Source organism: Phragmites australis, chromosome 12, assembly GCF_958298935.1.
Source record: "Phragmites australis chromosome 12, lpPhrAust1.1, whole genome shotgun sequence".
NCBI classification, from domain to species: Eukaryota; Viridiplantae; Streptophyta; class Magnoliopsida; order Poales; family Poaceae; genus Phragmites; species Phragmites australis.
In genome coordinates, this window is record NC_084932.1 from 10,445,005 (window position 1) to 10,459,877 (window position 14,873).

The window sequence follows — 14,873 nt, forward strand, 5'->3', positions numbered from 1 at the left end:
TGAGTGCTCTTGACCTTATCCAAGGATTGCCATAGCTCAAGTTTGAAAAAGATTTGGTTTGTGCTCCTTGTCTTCATGGGAAGATGATTACTGCTTCTCACCTACTAGTTAAACAGGTGATGACTGGCCACCCGGGAGAGATTTTGCATATGGACACAGTTAGTCCATCTCGTGTGCGTTCGGCGGGTGGGAAGTGGTATATTCTTGTGATTGTTGATGACTTTTTGAGGCACTCTTGGGTGTTTTTCATGGAAACAAAAGATGAGGCATTTTCCCATTTTTGAGATTTGGTTTTATGGTTGAAGAATGAATTTCCTCACAATGTCATGAGAGCTATTCACAGTGACAATGGCAAGGAATTAAAAAATGCTCAATTTCAAACTTTTAGTGCCAAACATGGACTAGAGCATTAGTTCTCTTCACCTTATGTGCCTCAACATAAAGGTGTGGTTGAAAAAAAGAATCGGAGCCTTGTTGAGATGGCTAGGACGATGCTCAATGAGCATAACTTACCCTTGAACAATTGTCTGCTCTAGCATATTGGAAAAGGTGTGCATAGGTTGACTAGTCTAAAAAAGAATAGTAACTAATCCCATAAATCCACGCAGTTTAGACTTCTTTTAATAATTCCGATTTTGAAAAAGAATTGAGAGTCGGAACTACTTGAACCCAAGTAATTAGCTTCCTTAAGCTTGAGTCCTAGAAAGTATTGGGTCGAGGCAATCAATACCGCTTGCCATGTTTCAAATCGGATTTTCTTGTGCTCGATCTTGAACAAAACTTCCTATAATCTGAGATTCGGAAGGGCACCCAATGTGAGTCAATTTCGTGTGTTTGGATGTAGGTGCATGCTTCATTCTCAAGAAAGGTAATTTGAACAAATTTGAGTCCTGGTCAATTGATGGCATATTTCTTGGCTATGCTTTACATAGTTGTGCCTATCGTGTGCTTAACCTAGAAATTAACAAAATCATGGAAACATGTTAGGTTACTTTCGATGAAACTATACCATCCACAACCCTTGCTTTTGAGACTACAGGTGAATAGGAATTGAGTAAGAGTATCTTTATAGATAAGAACGTTCCAGCACCAGATGATGATGTTGGTTTCCATCCATCACTAGCTGCTCTTGAGCTACCTTCTACTTCCACTACATCAACATAAGGTCCTAATACTACTGCTTCCACTTCTGCTGTACCACTATGATCAAGCAAAAGCCCCAGCTAGAGTTTTAGGGGAGGCTAATTCAACAAGAGAAGCCACTCAGGACATTCAGTGCTGACAACCCCCATAGAAGATGATTGGTGGGTTGCATGAATGTTTACCTCTAGGGCATCTAGTGTTGTTGGATCGATGACCTTTTGGGCAATTGTATTAAAGAAAAAATACAGGCTCATAATAAACTCTCTAACTGTGACTGAGAAAATGTTCCTAATTGCAATAGGAAGCATCTGTGTCAACATCACACGGAAATCATGGGACTTCATGCCAATAAGTTTTAAATCTTTCATAGAAACAAGTTTTTTGATGTTGGAGGAGTATCCAAAGGAACTTTCACATCGTGTAGGAACTCGAAAAATTCTTGTTTCTCCTCCTTTGAAAGGTGCCAATATCCCATACGTGGGGGAACGTGCACGCTGCCTTTATCATCTTTTTGGGGATGAAGCTCTGGTCGTATGTTCAAATCAACCAGGACTTTTTGTGCATTCGAATCATCCTTTGTTTTCTCAGGGATATTGCACAAGGTACCAATGAGACTCTCACATACATTATTTTTTATGTGCATGGCATCGAGACAGTGCCGAACTTCTAAGTGGAACCAGTAAGGTAGCTCCCAAAATATCGATTTCTTTTTCCACATGACCTTTTCATCACTACTAGATCGCTTTCTCTTTCCAAGAACAACATTGATGTTCTTCACCTGATCATGGACCTCTTGCCCGCTGAAATGCATAGGAGCTATCGCATTCTGTCTCGTGCTATTAAATTCTTTCTTCATATTCCTATATAAATGTGACTTGGGCAGAAACCATCAATGGCGCATATACACTGTTTTTCTTGAGTTGTTGAGCCACATACTCTTGGTAGCATCTAAGCATTGGGGGCAGGCCTTACATCCTTTTATAGTTTAGCCCGACAAATTAATAAGGGCCAACAAATCATTGATTGTGCAAAAATAACATGGCATATAAACTTAAGTACTCTCACTTGTACTGATCCCATACCTCGACACCTTCTGCCTAGAGTATTTTAAGGTTATCTACCAACGGACTTAGGTACACATCAATGCAATTGCCAAGATGCCTTGACCCTTGGATTAAAATTGACATCATAAGGTACTTTCTCTTCTGACAGAGCTAAGGAAGAAGATTGTATATACAAGGAACTACTGGCCATGTGCCATGTCTGCTGTTCATATTACCAAAAGGATTCATTCCATCGGTGCTCAAAGCAAACCTAATGTTCCTTAGTTATGTGGCAAACTTCCCGAATTTCATATCGTTATTTCGCCACTACACAAAATTAGCTAGGTGTTGTAGGTTTGAATCATTCTTACGGCCCTCTTTGTGCCAATGAAGCAATTAGCCTCTTTTTGTTAGCAAACAAACACTTCAACCGAGGAATTAGAGGAAGATACCACATCACCTTCGCAGGAGGTCCTTTGTTCCTATGGTCATCCTCCCATTGTTATGACGATTGTATCGAAGGGTTCCACATCAAGGCACTAATGTAAGGGCTCCTCAAAGCCCGAATATAAAAGTTCCTTCAACTGTCACTCAAATTCTTGAAATCTAGCAAACTCTCTATCACTGTATTCATCATTCCCCTTGGCATTGCAGATCATGTGCTCCAAAATTTCAAGAATATCATCACCTCGGTCCATGAAGTCATCAACAATCTCTTTGACGTCCCTATGTGCAATAACTCCATACGCATCACACTCAGGATCTCCTGCTTCATGCATATTGCCAATAGGGTCATTCACGTCTTTTTCTCCATGCTTGGTCCAACATGTATAGTTCGGTGTGAATCCACGTATAATCAAGTGTGCATGTATATTCTGTGTCTTTGGAAACTTTATGTCATTTATGCAATCAATGCATGGACAAGACATAAATTTCCCATTCTTTTTCAACATATCTTCCTTGGTAATACGCATAAATTCATATATGTCATTAAGGAACTCATCACAAGTACAATTCTCTGGGTACATCTAACTTCAGTCTACCATCTGCAATTTCCAAAAGTTAACAGTTATTGAATTTTCAACCTAAAAACTTGTCTTAAGTGCAAATTTTAGAGAGAACATAATGGTCATGAACTAGAAAAAGATAACAGATATATATATATACAAAATCTGGAACATAGCCTCAAATATTTCTAAGCTATATATGGTTATGTGAATGTACCAATTTGGAGCTAAAGCAAGCAAATACTAGCCTCTAGGAATTCCTATAGAGTTAGCTCGTGCTGCAGAGGAAGCTCCAAACAAATCACCTGGCAAAGGATGCCAGTGCTGCAAAGTTCAACAGAGGTCACATATTTGTATGCAATGGTTCTCTAAATGCAGCTATCAATTTGGAGCTAAAGAATGTAAATACTAACCTCTATATATTCTAACAGAGGCAGCGGCAAAGAAATTGCCCAACAGAGGAAGCTCAACCCGTTGTCTAAAGACTTGCACACGCCTTTGTCTGAAAAACTAGTGCCAAAAGGTCCTATGTTAAGACAAATAATTGAGGGGCACAAACGGATATTAGAATGAATCATCTATATATTCACTTTTGTGAAGACAGCCATTAAGTCCATATGGTTTGTCATTTTCAACCGTTTGTGACTATCAGAGAGACACAGAGGTGTTAAAAAAACCGTCTGTGACAATGTTACAGACATGTTTTCTCAAAACCCGTCTATATCTATCAGCGAGCACTAGTAGAAAAATAATTTGTCAAGACGGTTTGGAAACCACATGCGGACCACTTTTTTGAACCATCTGGGGAAAAAGTCTGTACAAATGATTTGTACAGATGGCTCGTTATTAGAACCGCCTGTACAAATAATTTGTACAAATAGCTCGTTATTGGAGCCATTTGTACTGTGTTTTCTGGAGCTAAAAAAATATTTTTCCTACCCACACCAGCCCCCTATATCATTATGTAGGCGCGATCGCAAGTCACACGATTTTTCACAAGAAATACCACGAGTGTGTTTTCTAGAGTCGAACCCGCAATCTCTAACCTCGCATAAACCTTCCTTACAGTCTCACATGTCGTTCATTCCTGACTATTGTATGAAAATAATCTATATTCAAAACAAGTGGGACACTGTTAGTACAGATGGTTCTAAACTTAGAACCGTCTGTGGTTCTAAACTTAGAACCGTCTGTACTGTTCTTTTTTTAACAGATGGTTCTAATTTAGAATCATATGTACTATTACTGCCAATAGTACTGATGGTTCTATTTTGGAACCGTCAGGAATAGTACATACGGTTCTAAACTAGAACCGTCTGTACTATTAGTAGAGACGGTTGTAGTTTGTAACTGTCTATACTGTAGTGTCCCGCTTTGTTGTAACTTTTCGTTGCCATTTTCTCATATGGTTCTAGTTTAGAGCCGTCTATGGTACCCTTCGTACAGCCGGCTCCATAGATCCGTCTGTATAGGGACGTCCCACTAAATATTTTTTGTAGTAGTGGAGACACAAATGGATTTGTAAAAGCCGTATGTTGATATTGACACACCCATACAATGGGGATATTACAGACACGTCTGCCTGAGTAATCCTCTGTGGGTATTTTTATCAATAACATATCCTAAGAAATTATCTATGATATTTTGTCTACTTTCATTGTTTCTATGGTAGTGAGGCTACCAGTGTAGCCATGTGGGAAATTCACTAAAGAGATTAGTATCGTACAACTGATGGGATCTAACGGTTGAGGGGAGGCTCTCCCCCAAATCTCACTCGCTAATTGATAGATTTGATGAAACTGACTTTTCACTACTACAGAACATCACATATGTAGCGTTCTATCAGGTTGGTTCAACAGTAATCGGCACTGAAGATGTATCAGTGCTGATTCTTAAACTCCCGCGCGTGAACAACGATCGAGAAGCAAAAAACTGGTACTGATAGTCATTATCAGTGTTAGTCCTTGGCTGGCACTGATATATTAGTGCCAGTTCCAGCTACGAACCAGCACTGATATAGTCGACACTGATAGTGACTATATCAGTACTGGTTTTAGATAAGAACCGATATTGATAACTGACACTGATAATTAGTATCAGTGCCGGTTCTAGCCACGAACCGGCACTGATACTAGTCACGAACCGCTTGCTACTGTCACAGCTCATCTTAGAAAATTCATAACTTTTTCACACAAAGTTAGATGGGGAAAAACTTTATATGAAAAATATTTCTCTCGATGAGATCTACAACTATATAGTTGATTTTTTTAATTTGAGGTCATTTAAATGCCTAAATAATTATAATAAAGTTGTTGCAGTGGTCGATGATAGCCCATATTAAAAAATTCATAATTTTTTCACACGAAGTTTGATGAGGAAAAACTTTAAATGAAAATTATATCTCTCGACGAGATGTACAACTTTGTAGTTGACAACATTCTCATTTGAGATCATTTAGATGTCCAAATAGCTATTCGAATGTTTGGTCAGAAGATATCAAAAGGATTTATTGTGCTACTATACTCACAAAGGGACGATAGCTGAGATGGTTAGAGGGGTCCCGTGCCTGTATAGGCTATGAGGTCTTGAGTTTGAGTCTTGGTTGCCTCACGCGAGTGAATATCGCATGACTTGCGAATGTCGGGTGTGGTCGGGTGAGCAGCCTCTGGTCGGGTACCCTGGTCGTGATTTTTTTAAGCTTTTTTGTAAAAAAAAATGTTGAATCAAGACCGAGGCTATCAGTACCGGTCGGTAGCTCCAACCAGTACTAATAGAGATTTTCAGTACCGGTTCTATACCCGACACTGATAGTCAATCAGTACCGAGTAATCAGTATCGGTACAAAACCTACCATTAATGATAATTTTAAACCGACACTGATAAGAATTTTTATAGTAGTGTTTCTTTTTCTTCCCTTCCTTAACATTCTCACCCGATAAGAACGTTTTTTGCTTCGCGATGGGACCGACTACTAGGTTGTTTTCACTAGTAGCCAATTCGTCTAAAGCTTAACCTAATGAAGAAAGTTGGGAAATAGACTAAGCTGACAAAGATAGATGGCAATGTACACATACTTTACATTCTCTTCGCGTGAAGGGTCCTAGGCTAAGAAGTAAGAACTGAACTGTAATTTTTATTTAAATAAATTACGCTGGTCAGGACTCAAACTCGGACTAATTCAGTCAAAATCTTAAATTGATGAGGAAAGAAAGAGAGTAAGTTCATTTATACTTTAACACTTTTTCTCACGTGTGACCTCCATCAGGTCTAACACATTCAACGAAATAGGCTAAAATTGTCTAATAGAAAATTGCACGGTAACAGTAGATGTACAACAGACATGACTTTTAAGTGGATAACCGTTTTAAGGAAATTCATGGGTCCGTGAAGGTAATAATCACCATACGAGGAGACTTACTATGACAATGTCTCTCTAATCTGTTTTTCTTGTGTTGGTTTCTCCCCCATATGAGTACATTTATTTTTGTTAGAGTAGGAATGAACAATTCCGGACACAACTGGACCTACCATGAATAGACTGAATTAGATCATATTGCAACAGACGGTTTGTCATACAACCCTTAGAGTTAAAAAATACTCTAAGTGGCTCCACTACTACAGAACTAGTCATAAATGCTACCTCATCAGTGCCGATTCGGCCAAAATCAACACTAATAGAGTATCAATACCGGTTCGTAGCAAAATCAAGCATCCACTTGTAGGGCCAGCCCTGACATTTCGGTGGTCCGGGGTGAGATTAAAAATAGGGCCCCATTAAATATAAATTTCGAAATATTTATATAGTATAGTGGCTCAAAATAATAGTGTTATATTTTTTATATCAAACAAATAGCAGTTGCATGTATCATATGAAAAAAATAGCATGCCCCAGTACACAATAACATAAACAGATAAAACAAGATTCAGACGAGACATATGACTATATGAGAGGGTAAAATAAAGACATACTTCTGAGTCAAGTCTCTGTAATTTTCAGCACCAAGATTAGCAATCACGACTCCATCACCCAACTTGAAAATAGAAGCCAGCTTATCATAAATCTAAAACAAATATAAGAATATAATTATACATGTTAGAGACAATGAATGTAACTAAGCTTATAAAGTAAAATAGCATATGAATATAACTTTACCTATGGAGATCATCTGAAACAATTTCTTCTAATATTTACATAAGCGAAGTCACTAATGATGGTATCAATATCAATCTCATCTAGCAAATTCTTCTCAATACATAAGGTCGCCAAACCAGTTAGCCTTTCTTGAGACATTGCTGACCTCAAATAGTTCTTCAATAACTTCAACTTTGAAAAGCTTCTTTCAGCCGATGCCACAGTCACAGGTACAGTAAATAAGATTCGATAAGCAATAGAAATATTAGGATAGCAGTCCACTTCTCTAACAAATTCAAAAATCTCCATAGCAGACATTGTTCTATCCGGCAAAGTCAATTGCATAACCCTTAATTCAGATATTAGATCATTTAACTCCACATCAGATGAACCATGTAGATAGAAAGTTTTTGCAAATTTAGTGCAGCATTCTGTTAGTTCAATATTATTCAGTGACTTCAAGGTGTTTGAACTCAGTAAAAACCCGAATATACCTTGAAACACTTGGAGTTCTTGAAATCTATTTTTCAATGAAGTTGTTGCCATATCAACCATGACCAAAAAGTAATTAACTTCAAAGGCCTTCTCAGCTTGCAGTATTTCTTCATTGCAATCAATTTCATCAAATTGTTTCTTCCTAAGAGCCTGACGTTTTACTGGAAACAATGGCTCAACACCCATTTCAGATGCAAGGTCTTTGGCAATGTTCAAACTAGATGCATACCTTTCATTTCTATACTGCTCAAAGTATTGATCATACCTTCAATTTGGTGCAAGGCAGAGTCAATACATATGGATGATGATTGCAACTTCTTGCTCACAGTATTTACAGCAAATAAAGTGTCATACCAAATAACCATACCAAGTATAAACTCAAAGCTACCAAGAACATCAAATAGATTTTTTGCATCACTCTTGTCCTTGGGTTCGGTATCACAAGTTTGATGTAACTCAGACAAAGCTGACCTTAGATGAGAAGCTTGATATCTAGTTGCTTTAACACTGTTGATTTGACTCTCCCAACGGGTATTGCTCAATGATTTCACAGTTAAACTTGGAACATGGTCAAGCAAAACTTTCCATCTTTTGGTAGAACCAGAAAATAATACATATATTCGTTGCACAATACCCAAAAATGAAATATCTTTTGGCAAACAGGCAGTCGGCAGACGGGCTACGGCGTTGGCGATTCAGCGATTGGCGTGATGCGTCTTGGGCTCTTGGCTATTTGGCTTTGGCGACTGGATATGAACGTCGCAGCCCGGTGCCCGGAAGGACGCAATTATACTCTGATTGTCTGACACCAAAAGACCTGGGGCTGAGGTGGGCAGTGGGCTATAGGCAATGGCATACGGATATATAAATGGGCCCCTGGGTTTTGGGGGCTCGGGGCGGCTGCCCCGCTCGCCCCCCCCCCCCCCAAGGGCTGGGCCTGTCCACTCATCTATTCAAAAAAAAAACTAGAACTAATAACCAGTATCGGTGCCGGTTTGTATTAAAAATCGGCATTGATACTATCAGTGTCGATTTATAATTGGAATCGGACTGATATGGTGTGCAGATCGAAAATTTTAAAGGACTGTAGTTTTGGCTCGTGTTGTGAGTCCGGCTCCTTTCTGTCTCCCTTATCTCTTCCGCACACCCTTATCTCTTCACCGGCCCGTCTCTTTCTCTCTCATTCTGCTCAATTCTCACCGGCCTCTCTCTCTCCCCTCATCAGCCTCACTAGCCTCTATCTCTCTCCCCTCACCGGCCTCTCTTCAAGACTTCAACTACTACGCCACTCTCTCCAATGCATCCCCCTTTCCCCTCCCTGCCTCCCATTCTCTCACTCCCTCAACAGATCTGGATCTAGCGATCTCCTGTTCAAGCGACCGAGCCTTGTTCTCCCCGCTCAGGACGCGCCGGATCAGGCGGTGGCATCGTGGTCCAGATAGGGTATCGGGGGCTCGGCATCGCCATGGCCGAGGTTTCCTTACGCGCCTTCTTGGTCACACGTGGCAACGGTGGGAGGGGTAGTAGCATGGAGGGGCGGTCGGAGAGGTTGGCGACGAGCAAATCCGAGCCTAAGCTCCCTCTGCCTCCTCTGCCCTATGCTACTGCTCAGTGAGATGGTCTGGCAGGTGCAAGAGTACTGCAGAGGCCTCTCTCCTCCCACTCCTCTCTTCTAGGAGCCTTCTCCTCTCCTCTAGAGAGAAAGGGCACGGCTGCGGCGGGATCCAGCATTGTGCTGTGCCGGCGGCCTTTGAGCTGCTGCATTTTGCAGGTGTGCCTGGCAATGTCTGGCGGTAGCAGCGGCAGGAGCAACATAGAAGTCGGCTCGAATGCTGCTCCCGTCGCCATCAATTTTCTCTTTTTATTGACTGAAAATAGTAATAGTGTCGGGTGAGCAACCGGCACTGATAGTGGCCAACTATCAGTGCCAAGTGAAAAGTGGCGGGTGAAAAACTGGCAGCGAAGCCATTTTTCAACCGGTACTAATAGGGTGTTCAGTTGTAGTGCCCTATTTTCAGCCTATCAACAGCCTTAAGCAATTGTCCTGCATGGTAAATGAGCTCAAATAACTTTCCGAAGTATAAATGGAATTAGCACATCATGACACAGTTTGCATCCTTGGCACCCAACTATTCCCTACATCACCAAAAGTTGCAACCATCTTAAAGAAAAAAGAAGGTAAAACTGAGCTCGTAAACGGAGTGCCCACCCCAGAAATTTCCGTAGAAAAAGATTAAATCTACAAACTGCATTTTGGGAGCGAAGTGATGACCCACATTTGTGGTCATGGAACCATATATCTGGAATCTTAGCTAGTGGCCGTAAATACGATACACATGCACGCACGCAACCGTGGTTCAGCTGGGTTGCATAAACTGAAATGCATCTATACTCGATCCACTTGTGCTGTGCAGCATTCAAGGCCAAGTAACACCTACCAAATTACGATCCAACGAGCACGCATGTTGGACGGCACAAAAGTTGCATATCAAAACTTGAAAAAGCCGTACAGATTTCCAAGGTGTGAAATGCACGAGAGCCATTGGAATGGAACAGTTTTTTTACCCTTTAAACAGGGCAGGAGCTTTGCCCATTAGTTATGTAGAAGGAAGAGTTTCTCAAACGTGATCACCTACATGGGTACATAAAAAGAACAGAAATGGACCAGGTACACTAAATTGTCACTACATGAAAACAGATAAAAAAGACACAAAATTAGTAACAAGTCGTAACATACACTTATGTCAGATCTTAAGTGATGTGTCACAACTTGACTCGTCACTTATGAGTAGTGACCCGTTACTAATAATAATAGTCATAGATACTTAGTTCACTAATATTTTTTATTTTTCTTTTATTTTTTTCTTATTTTTTATCACCTAAGCAGCATTAGAATAAGAAATATATATAATTTTTGCTCAAGTTTGATGTAAGGGGTGGCAGCTATGGACACAAACATACGTTCCGAAAATGGTGTAGAAACTTCGGAGGAGAGAACTTAATCTTTCAACCTATTTTTTGCCTCGAAAAATTCATCAAACTCGACAAAGTGGGGGAGAAACTAATGTAACTTTTTCTGTAGATGTCTATAGAGTCAAAAAAAATTCAAAATCGGAATTCGTATGCAAAAGTTATGCCTATTTTACCGGATGCACTCCGAGGCACCTATCAAATTGCGATCGTTTGCATGAGATATTCAAAAATTTATAAAATATTAATACAATTTTATATGTAAATTATAACCAGTCACCTATCAAATTTTATATGTAAATATTAATACATATTTTATATGTAAAATAAAAAAATCAGTCATTAGTGATGGGTCAAGATTACGACCTGTCACATATAATCTTATGATCTTTGGTAGAGAAGGTAAAAGGATAAAATATCTGATGTACATCACAAACATGTGATGGCTGAGGTGGTAACACGCGCACGCAAGAGGAGGTGGTGGGTTTGATTCCCGCTTGACGCAAAGACTGAAAATAGTGCTGAAAAAATAGAAGTGACCCGTGGCCAGTGGTGATAGGCATTCGTTGGGATGACTGGAGTAAAAAAAATTATTTTTTCTATAAAAAATGGGAAAAACGTAAATAAGTCATAAGTGATGGGACTCGTCACTGATGACTTGTAATAAGTGACGGGTTACAGTTATGACCCGTCATAGTTTTTCGCCTATCGAAAAACACGAAAACGTAATCAGTCATAAGTGACGGGTCAAATTTTGACCTATCACCAATAATATTATTGGTAATGAGTCCTTATCTGTCACTTATAACTAGTCATACGTGTTCAGAGTGACGGCTACGGTACCTATCATCCATAACAATTATGACTGATCACTTTTAAGTTTTTTTCACGTAGTGTGTATGGACACGTGGGATAAAAAACATAGCAAGTTCAAGAACAGCTTACTCTGTCATCTTAAATATAATCAATTCGCAAGTACCAATGAATCAAGTCAAATTCTACAGCAAATCGCCGTTGATCCATGCTCCTACCACTAGTGCTAACGGCCATATAAAGAATCAAGCCAGATTCTTTTTGTAAGAGGAGTGTAAACTAGCACACTCTTCAGTGCACGTTCTGTTGTCGATGTCCGGAGACATGCAACGTGGGCAAATAAATAGCATGGCCGTTCAACTGGTGAGAGCAGCAGCCAGAACAGCGCATGAGCTCGACCTAACAATTGGGCACACACGCATACTTGCACAATGATCAAGAATGTGCTTGATTAGTTCGTTCAAGACACAACAGCTCATACTGGTAGCCCACCAGTACGTACGTACGTACATTCTCGAATGGAGTATGTAGTAATCTTGTAAGCCATAAATATATGTCTGTCGATGCCTAGTAGCCATCAGCACAGCTTAATCGACTTGGATAATTGGTTCAACAGTCCTCCGATCCCTTTTTTAAATTTTGTTGCATGGCCTTGATTTTGTTCCATTTATAAAAAGAAAAAAAAAAGAAAGAAGTGTTGCTTGCTCTCACTTTCAAGGTCATGAATGTCTCTTGTTTGTGAGCTCAGAATGTACCTTTCAGTGTGTCATTAGTTGTTGCTCCCAACACTTCGGCCTTTTATTTGTGTGGGCCGAGCTTAAACTAAAAATATAAGCTAGTCACTAATCATAGTAATTCATATTTAGAGGATTCGTGGAATATTTTTTTCTAGACACCATATAGTTCCCTAGTGATATGGATAGCACAAGTCATTTTTCTGAACTGCTATTCAGCAGGCGACTGAAATTTATATAATCCATACATTGAGTTATCTTCACCGGTGCCCCCATACATTGAGGCAAGGCGGTGGGTCGCAATGTGTCATGGCGGCAGTGGCAGCACTTGTTGTGGGGGGTGGGGGGTGGAAGAAGGTTTCTGGTTGACGACTGCGGCGGGGAAAATGAGAACGGATGGAATTGGGCCGCAATTGTGTAGCGCATGCATGAGCTCGCACAAGTCGCAGAGAATCCAAGCATGCTGCTGTGTGAGTTTTTTTTATTTTTATATTTTTTCAATTAAAAATTTAAAAAAATATATTACCTTGAAAAAAATTACAAAACTAGAGAGCTGCAGCCTATGAGAGGGCTGTAAAGGCCTGCTTACCGCCCCTAGGAAGGCGGGTGGCCTAACCGCCCCCTCAGAGGGCGGCTACAGCGTGCCCACCCGAGCCGAGGACTTATCGCCCCCTGAAAGAGCGGTTACGGCTCCTTGCCAGAGGGCGGTAAGGTGGCTGCTCGCCCGCCTGCCCCTTCCCCCTCTTCTATAAAAAGGCAAAAAATGAGGTGAAATCCTTATTTTAATCAAAAAAAAGAGAAACCTCTGAAGAGGGAGGAGATGAGAAGAGAGGAGAGGAGAGGAAGAAAGCGTGGTGAAACCCTACTGCATTTGATCCACGAATTTGAAGATCACTTTCCGGTAAGTTTTCTATACTTTTATTATTGTTAATTAGTACAGTAGCACTATATGACATAGGTTTTAGATATGTATGACCTAGAGTTTAGAAAATACTGTATTTAGTAGAAAATTGTCAATTTTACTTGCGATATGGTAGGATAGCAATGAAATACACAATATTATTTGTAGTATGTTAGTTTTGAATATATAGATTGTATAGAGTAATAATTGTAGGGTAGTATTGTGTGACATAGGAATTAGCATTGTATGATAATGGTATGACCTAGGATGTAGCGTTTAGAAAATGGTAGTATACTGTGAATATTAATTCCGACATGATAGGATAGCTATTAAATGTAGATTGTATAGAGTAATATTTATAGGTAAGTTTGGGTAGGGGTATTATTGAAGAACCTATTGTTAGGTATGAATCGGTGTCGGTAAATTTTTTATCTCTGATACTGAGAAATATAGTTCGCCGGTCTTAATATTGGTTATATTTGCGGATGTTTTCAAGGATGGCAGATAAATTAATTTTTCAGATATATTATGGTGAGGGTAAAATTAGGTATGATCTTAATGGTGTAGATCTGTCTGAATTGCGTTATGTCATGAAGGGTCTTAGTAAAGCTAATGAGAGGATCATTGTGGGTGTGTGCAAGTGGCTCATGCGATTTTTCCAACTGGATCCGCAGTAATGACAACAAATCTTGCTGAGGTTTATAACTGGGTCATGCGAGGAATGAGGTCCCTCCCACATGTTGGAATTGTAGAAGGTATTTTGCATAGGACTGGTAAATACTTTATTGATCGGTACACAGCTGCTAAAAATGTAATAGAGGATAATCGTATGCTCTATGGACGGATGCCCTTTGGGAGGGCGGGGGGCCTAACCGCCCTCTCAGAGGGCTGCAACCCTCTCAGGAGGCTGCAGGCGTCTAGTTTTATAATTCTTTTCATGAGGAATCTATTTATTTAAATTTTTAATCGAAAAAATATAAAAAGAAAAAAACTCCTGCTGTGCGGAGATTGCTCAGGATTGTATTCATTATTCTGAGTAATGAAATAGAGCTCTTTTTTACCGAAAAATAGTCATACTTTATTATTTCTTCTGTTGGCCAAGTAATAGCACGGGCACTAGATACTCCAAAGAACTACTTAAGGCCACGCCCAAGGGCTTCCCTTAGCAGGCGAGATTCCCGTCATGAAGGGATTCTCGTTCCCTTCAGCGCTCCAACAGTTTCCCTTCACGACGGGATTCCCAAGGTCATTCCCTTCAGGACGGGATTCCCTCTTATTTCCCTTCGCGATTCCCCTCGAAGGGAAGCTGTTGGAGATGAGAGAAAATAAAGGGAATGAGAACGGGGAAGAGAATCGGGAAAGGAACGAAATGAAGGGAATATAGTTGGGGATGGTCTAATGAGGTACCACATCTGTTCTATTCAAGACATTAACAAGGTCTCTAATACATGCATTAGACTATTGCTTTTTTACTCTAGGGGGAATGTTTTTAGGTGGTGCTAACGATTTAATAACTATCTTTGTAAGTATTTGTTATCAAAAGTTATAGATAATATAATTTTGAAAGTATTTTTCATAAAAAATCTACTAATATCATTTTTATGTGACAAATCTCAATATTATTATATATATTAG